The 8,570-nt window shown below is 37.6% G+C and overlaps 1 long non-coding RNA gene across 1 annotated transcript; it reads right to left on the bottom strand.

The window, feature by feature from the left end:
- Window positions 1-347: 347 nt before the first annotated feature.
- On the bottom strand, window positions 348-8,285 carry LOC139589534 (uncharacterized). The gene is made up of 2 exons (XR_011679040.1): window positions 8,229-8,285; window positions 348-499 (listed from the first exon to the last, which is right to left on the bottom strand). It is a non-coding gene; the product is annotated as an uncharacterized lncRNA (long non-coding RNA).
- Window positions 8,286-8,570: the final 285 nt, after the last annotated feature.

The raw sequence follows: 8,570 nt of genomic DNA, 5'->3' as shown, positions 1-8,570 counted from the left end.
GTTGGTTTGGTTAGATTCAGGCTTCTGCTTGCCCAAAATTCAGAAGAAATCAAGGAAAATATCACAAAAGGATTGTGGATATATTGTACATATTAAAAGTGTCACCTTAAACATCCTCCAGCAAAATCATCAGCAAAAGCTTTCCAGTGAGGAGAATCCAAGAAACTCAATTTGCAGCCATATGTGCTCACTACTCTACAAGATCAACAGTTTATATAACAACCTGGTCTTAAATGTGGTACTTATTTGCTCTAGTACAGATAATTAAACAAGCAGAAAAGTCATGGGAATTATGAGGAATGCCCATTAGTCAAGCATGTGTTTTTTGACCTAATAATTTTACTTAATTCTGTTTAAATCTCATTTTATTTTGCAATAAATAAATATATAAATATAGTCTTACAGCAGAGATTAACAGCAATTTCATTCGACATCTGGAGATACCAGAGCAATTAGGTTTTCACTTGAGGAAAATTCTTCAAACTGATGTTTCTCAACCCTGAAATTAAAAGTAATAGTAAGAAATATTGAAAGGCATCTATTTTTATCCTCCTTTCATCCCAATGAAACTAATTTCCTTTATCCTAGAGATAACAAATACCTAGTAAATATACATGTCCATACTTCCCATAGAGGCCATGCTACATCCCATCCTAAACTTGCCACTCCTTCAAAGATGATGAGCAAAAATCCATTCAAATTCCCCATACAAATATGCTAAAGACCAAATCATGAATAGTGCTTCCCTTTTGCATGTTTGCTGTATTCAAAGAGCACTGTAACAAATCTTTAGAAGGGGTGTTTTTCCAGGGGGTTTATTTTCTGGGGTCTTTTTCTCACTTAAAGGAATGGGTTTTTTTTGCATATGGGAACCTGTGCTGACAAATCTTATCCAGTAGAATAAAGAAAAAGAGAAGGGAATTAAATGGAGGGAGACAACATGGCCTAGTAAATAAAGAAACAGACTTGGGGGAATCAGGAGACCTAGATACTATTCCCAGCTCTTCCCTGCAGTGTGACTTTAGGCAAGTCTCTGAGCAAGCTTTCCCTCACCACTCTGTTGTCTATTTATGTTGTAAACTCTTCAGAGCAAGCACCATCCTTTGCTGCATGTTTCTGCAACACCAGCTACAAAGGAACTCTGTTCTGCATTGAAACATCCTACAAACAGTAATTGAAGTAAGCCACCATGATCCACTTGTCAGTGAAAATGTTAACTTACCTTTCTGCAGAAAATTCTTGATAGTAAGCAGTGTCCAGATCATAGGAAAAAAAAAAAAAAACAAATCACCAAAACTGTCCCAGGAATAGACACAGGAATTTAATGACATCAGAAATTCCAGTGCAATGTCCTACTGCAAAAAAAAAATCTGGGTTCTGAAAAAATATCAATATAGGGTTTAATAAGAGTACAAGCATGTGTTTTTTCATCTAGAGATAAAGTACATGAGTTCCAAGGAAAAAAAATTAAATTGAGAGGCCTGGTGTTCTAAAAGCACAGTATGCTTGATAGAGAGGAATGATTTTCTTCTTGGGAAAAGAGTTGGAGGGAATAAAGGGACCCAAGTCCTTTCTGTTATCATTTCCCTATGTGCTGGGCATGCTTTGCCTCAGATAAAGTAGCAGAAGCTGTGTTCACCCTTGTACTTCATCCTTCCCTAAAGGAAATTAATATAGACAGAGTGTGTGGAATTGTGTATTTTATCCTCACAGAAAAGTATTAAAATTAAAAAAAAGATGGAGCCTGGCAAGAGAGGGTTATCTACATAAGTCTAACACCCACTACAAGGACAGGAGGTTAAATTCTTCTGGCACAGAGCATTAAGTTGAAATGTGGGTGCTTTCCTGCATAGGACACTCTTGTGGATGCTCTTCACTGAACATTTGGAGAAGTGTGCAGGGCTTGAACTTCATGCTGCAGCACAGACATAAAGCTAAGTAATCCTCAAATACAGTCTTATTGTTTTTTCTTTAATGCAGTAATTTCTGACATCTGCTTGTATAGGCATTCCTAGTTTTAACTGAAAGACCACATTGTGATTTAAGCACAAATCTGAGCTTATTCTTTGCTCAGAGTTCAATCACCATTTACATAGTCATTTTTTGCACCTCAGTGAGAGTGGGGAACAGTGCAAATTTTGGAACTTGTGTGGAACAAATCCCAGGTTATCTCAAGCCCTAAAATGAGAGCCATGCACCATGAGCTCTGATCAAAGGAGACACATACAGAACACAACATACAAGAGCTTAGTCCTACATCAAGCGTGACCATATTAGCCCTTCCTAGCAGCAATGTGGCTTTATCAAGCCCAGTCTGCAGATTGTGACAGCCAGCATGTATTGGATAACAAAAGGTCCCTGCAACTCAATATGTATAACTTAACATTAATGCTGCAGGTGCATATAACCCAGTGGACTCAGGTAGTTATATCACATTTCCAATAGCTTTGAGCTCAGCCCTGTCTAATCATCAAACACTGGCTCCCTTCCCAGAGGGACTTTGCAGCCCTTGCTGCAACTGATGAACACCTGTGGTGGGTGGACTATAGACAGCAAACTAAGCACCCACCCTGACTCTCACTCACATCTGTCCCCAGAAGGATGGGGGAGGAAATAGAAGCAGCAAAACCAATAAAACTTGTTCAAGGTTCTAGAGAAAGCAAGAGGGGAAAACCCAAGTGATACAGAGTCAATTGCCATATCCCACAACAAGAATGATGCCCTGCCTGTCTCCAAGCAGCAGCTGGCTTAGAAGACAACCCACACATCCTCCAGTTTTTTTATTGCTGAGCATGAGGTGCTATGTGGTAAGGAATACCAAACTGTGGTTAGTTTGGGTCAGTTGTCCCAGCTGTGAACCTCCCAACCTCTGGCCCATTCCCAGGCTGGTCACTGCAAGGGGGCAGAGTAAGAAACAGGAGAAGCTTTGACGCAGAAAACACTGCTCAGCAACAGCTAAAACAGTGGTGTGTTGCCAGCATTGCTTTGGTCAGAAATCCCAAACACAGAAATATACAGTGTGTGAAGAAAGTTATTTCATACCAGACAGATCCAGTACAACAGAAATTAATTTCAGTTTGATATATTTGCCCTCATCACCCCTTCTCAGCCTGACCCTTGTGTTTGAAAGAGGGCCAAATACGATCCTGGGATAAACTCTCAGTGAGTTTACTATAATTGTTGAATTTCTTTGAGATCCTTTTAAGAAAAGTGCCATACAGGACACTATGTCAACCAATGACTTTCAGGATTTAATAGTGTATTTCAGAGGAGCCAGCTAAGTAGGAAGTATACAAAAATCTGTCCATGGATCCAAAAATTTTAGAAGTCTGCAAGCGGGGAGCAGAGAGGGAGAGAAAAATTGACTTTAGGAAAATTTCAAGATCATATTGATAATGAAATTTATTTTTGATTAGTATAACACTTTAATTTTAATGTCAGAGACAAAACAATCAAGTGCATTAACAATGCACATAAACGAAAAGTTTTTACATTACCAGTGAAGTTTCTTGTCAGCTTCATTTAAAATTATTTCTTTCTATCCTTTGACATATTTATTTGTCTTTGCAATTTTTTTTAATTTACTTGTTTAAAAGTTTTCTGCGTTCAATACCAGCTGGAATCCTAAAATGAAATTAAAACCATGTAGGTGCCAATATATATATTCAATAGATATGAGACTAAATTAAACTAATTGACATTTTATTAATACTCTGCTGTTTGTTCCCGCAGAGTTAAAATTGTACTCTAGATCCCATTACATGAAGATATACTTTGGACCATCTGGTGGCCAAACATTTCTGATTATAAATAAGTCAATTTTTGTTAATTATTTATTTGGGACCTTTTGTTTATTGCACGAAAATCTGGAAAGGGAGAAGAAATAGCTGAATGTGCTGGGGTTTATAATACATCATTCATAAACAAAACTATTTTTTACAGGAAAATCTGGTTGAGGTAGGAGAGAACACTGAATATTTATTTGCACTAGAAAACTCTCTGAAATGATTCTTGTTTGCAGCCCTTTTGGCTTCATTTTGTATGAACACACAGGCAGTTAGAGAAGACACAGAAGCAGTAAACATTTAGCTGTAATGGTAAACTCTAAGAAGGAGGGAAACTATTTGTTTATCACAGAGAATAAAAGGGGACAGACATTTTATGACATAAAAAATAAAGAGAAAAGGTAAATCCCTTTGATAATGATAATGAAATTTGGGGAGTATTAGCAAAGGAAAGTTGAAGGCTTTTCATCACTGGAGGTCTTCAAGAACTTATGAACTACTATCAGAAATTATTTGGATAGAACCAATCTTTTATTGAGGAAGTACATTTGAATTTTTAACAATGGACTACTCAGACTCTCAATACAAATGCCAGCTGAGTTTTCAGGACTCACAACTATGTATCTCCCTATGTTTTTGATAACTGGCATAATTTTGAGCTTTTAACCTTTGATCAAAGTCCTTAGTACTGTGAAACATAAAAAGCTCATGAGAATTGGCTAGTCATTGGCTTCAAAGTAAATTTGAAATAAATACCAAATTTCATTTCGTTCATTAAAACCCCTGAATTTCTTGCTTTTTCTCATATCCTTTTCAAATATCCACATTGAAGGAATACAAAAGGCTATAAAGTCCAAGAAGCCTTAATAAATGGAACAGTTATTTATCATCCATATCTGAAACAAAGGCAATACTTATTTCTGAGCTTTGCACAAAACCTAGATCAACCATAGTCACCCAAAACTGGAGGTCTTTGGTCTGGGGCTTTGGGAGCTAGGAAAATTCTTCTTTGACTGCAAAGGAATAAATATGTTGCAGTTAAAAAAAATGTCTAGCCATTGAAATCAAGTCATTGAAGGCACTTTTGAAGGAAAATCAGAAGTTACAGAAATCAGAAGTTATGATAAAACTGAAGAGGAAATTTGTAGGCAGAGGCGGAGAGCTTAGCAGGAATGCTGCAAGAGTGATAAAGTTTGAAAGATAATATTCCTTACTGAGTAGGAATGACAAGCAAATGAAGAAAACAAAATTTCTGTATGAATTTTTTTATTCACTGCTTGCAAAACAGAGAATTATTTGCTATCCCTGACAATCCTTAACCACACAGGCAAGAGGAAAGGAGTATCAGTCTAGTTCCTCTCAGTTCTTCAGCTATTCTCTTCTGCTGGGCTGATTCCGTCTCAGTTTTGAGCTCCCTAGTTAGGGGTAATTTCATAATATTTTTATCTAAATATTTTTAATCCTAACAGAGCTTACTATCAAGCAATTACCATTCTTATGCTTAAGTAAAATATTTTCTTCCACTTATTTCTCATGTTGCCTATAATTATGAAGGTGGCTTCTTTTGCTTCAGAGGGAGTAGCATGTGAAAAGTTAGAGTTGGAGTGAACAGTGTACTCTCCTCTAGATGTACACGCATATGATCCTGACATATATCTGAGGTCCTCAACCAATATTGATATGCACCTCAATCTATTAACATTAATAAAACATGCATAAATATAGAAGTGAACCCAAGTTTAGATATTTGTTTCCCATTATTATGTGGGTTGTCTCAAAAAACAAGATACCATAATCAGTACAAAAGGGAAAGAGAATAAATCTGCCTCATTTTTTTTTTTGTTTGTTTGCTTTTTTTTTTTATTTAATTGATTGGTTGGTTTGGTTTAGTTTGGTTTAGTTTGGTTTAGTTTGGTTCGGTTTGTTGGTTTGGGTTTTTTTTTTCCCACTTGATTAGGCCTGTAAATGGGTCTTGGGGAAAAGCCCTGTTTTAGATGAGGAACACAAAGAACTTTACATCACTTCAGTAGCCTTCCAGCCTCAAATGTCTTGTAATAGTCAAAGAAACCATTCCTGACAACCATTTAAATCACACTCTGTTATAAAACTTTTAATGGTTTATGATGTAAACAGTCTTTGTAGTCATGCAGCACAATTTTCTGTGGAACACAAAATTAGTTCATGAGGCTTTGAGTTAATTCTTCATGGATTAAAATGGGTGTTAAACAAAGAAGAAGGATAAGGATAAAGTGGAGGAGGTGGAGAAGGAGGTGGAGGAAAAAAAAGGTGAAGAAAAAGTGCCAGCACTACAGAGTTTACTAGTGACAATATAATTTTTGTTTTGATGGTTTTATTTTGATGGAGTTTTTTTGTTCTTTAGTGTTGTTGTAGGGTTTGGGGTTTTTTGGAGGAGGTGGGGGGTAGGTATTATTTTCTGTTCAAGTGCTATCCACTGGATATTGCCAGTCCTTTGTTTGTAAGATCAAAGAATCATCTCTTTCCATTTTTTTCTGTGAACACTTACAGTCCAAGTTTTAGTCTTTTTTACAGTGTAAAGTAGTTTTTTATTTACTATGAAGTTGAAAAATAAATAAAAATTTTGGTGGGAACTGGAACAAAAATGTGGCTGCAAACATGGAGCAGTTTATGTTCAATATGAATAGGCAGCGTGAGAACTGGGAACTCAACAGGAAGAAATGTTTGCCATCCCTAGGAAGGTGAAAAGGCCATGACTGATATGTACATTTTCCCTGGGAAGAAGTAAAGAACAGGGAAGAAAAGCATAGGAAAAGGGATATGAAGTCATCAGAGTGGCACATGCTGGGTGTATTCCCCTGCTTGTGGAGCAAACCAGAAGAGAATAAAAATGGACAATAAATGGGGACACAAAGACCCTGATGTAAGGAAGCAAGAGTTCCATACATTAAAAGAGCAAGAGGCTCTGGGGCAGTGCAACAGGAGCCTGGCAGGAGCTGTGGCAGATGCAGTGGGCCTGATGGCAGAACCATCCCAGTGGGCAAAACTGAGTGCTGTGAACCATGAAAAGAAGAAAGAAATCTTAACTATAGGAAAGCCAGCGGAAATTCTCTTTGGTTTGCACCATTGCATGTTCCTGAAGTATTTTAGAGCAGTCTGACATCCCAGCTAACCCATTTCAAAATGTGTGTATCTGTAAATAAGCTGCTAGGTCTTCACTTTGGGGGCACTGGTTTTCATAGCAAAATGTACTACAGAACTAGGGGCAGCTAATAGTGCAGATTTCCCACAAACAGCTCTGGAAGAAGTGACCTGCACTTTATCCACCAATCTAGAAGCTTCTTTAGATAACACTTTCATCTATTTCCTCTCAGAGTTTGTCAAATTCTGAACTGGATGTATCAGCCCTGCCAATATCACAGGGAGGTATTGTTAAGGATTTAGGAGAATTATTCTTCTACAAACTGCGGGGCTGGTTCTGCTTCCTCCCTACAGAGCTAAGGAACTGATTTGCATGATGTTGAAAAAGAGAAATCTTTTCTGATGTTTTTTTCTTTGAATGCTTTATGTGTAGAGCAGCGTTCATTCCCTCCATGATGGTGATTATTCTGGAAATCTGAGTGAATAACTGTGCCTAAGTATTTACATTTCAATATTTTATTAAATGATCACTCCTATTATCCACTCAGTACAACAGGAGCCAACTATGTGGCTCCTTCAAGACTAGAAGAGGCAAAACCATAGGAGGCTGCATTTCTTTCTTTAGGACAAAGTCTAACCAGGAAAGTGCATAACCAGTCATGAGCCACTTATGTTATACCGGCCTTGGAGTGAAAACAAAGCTAACCTTTCTGCATTAGCACAGTTGAAGGATAAAGCTGCTGGCTTTTGGGTCTGGCACAATTTTGAGCCATGCTGTTGCTAATCCAGATCAAGGAGAAATAGCAGAGAGGAAGCTGGAACCATTTTTGTTTCCCTGTTTTAAATGTTTACTGCTCTGTTGACAGCCTACTGTGCTGCTGGTGTATTTTGGAGTGGTCATGTCTACAGAAAATCAAGAGGGACCATGTGTCTCAGTTTTCCAAACCCTGTATATGAGGCCCAACACACTCCACTTACCTGCCTTCAGGCACCTAATAGCTCAGCTCATGGATTTCCCAATATTTGAGGTAAATACAATGCCAAAAATATTATGAGATTAGTGTTTGGCTGTACTATTCACTTTAGAATCCCTAATACTCATTTCTCTTAATCTTGACCAGGTCAACAAGAAGAACTCTGCCTGTCCCTAGCAGTGCTGGGCTGCTTTGGTGAGTTATTTTATGCTTTCAAAGAGCTGTGTGCATTGTGAATGTCATTACATAGACTGTATGCTTGATCATACAAAATAGGAAATAGTGACCAGAACTAAAGTGAAAAGCTGGCCCTATAACTTCAAAGGAAAGAAGAAAAGGAAAATAAAGTTACCTTCAGAGCCACTTTTGTACCTGCGCACACTAAGGTTAATCAAATCTTATGCTTCAGAGTATATGGCTGATTAGCTTGTGTCTGGAAGCACTTCCCCTTATTTGCCATTCTACTCTTAGCTGCAGAAAGAACAAAGTTCATGTTAGTTCTACGATATTTTTTTGTCATTTTTTTTCCCTCATTCACTTGCTACAGAAACTTTGAAATCTACTGGCTGTATTGAGAAGTGCCCTATGCAGAACAGCTCTATCCTGACAGAGAATTTGGGAAGGCTGCAAGCTTTTATAAGTATCAGAAAACAAAATTATTTTGCCCTTATTACCATGAAGTGCCTGCCTTCTT

Source organism: Agelaius tricolor, unplaced genomic scaffold, assembly GCF_023055355.1.
Source record: "Agelaius tricolor isolate 1412-34295 unplaced genomic scaffold, bAgeTri1.0.p SCAF_4, whole genome shotgun sequence".
In the NCBI taxonomy this organism is placed as follows: domain Eukaryota; kingdom Metazoa; phylum Chordata; class Aves; order Passeriformes; family Icteridae; genus Agelaius; species Agelaius tricolor.
This window is presented reverse-complemented; position numbering and strand designations above follow the sequence as displayed.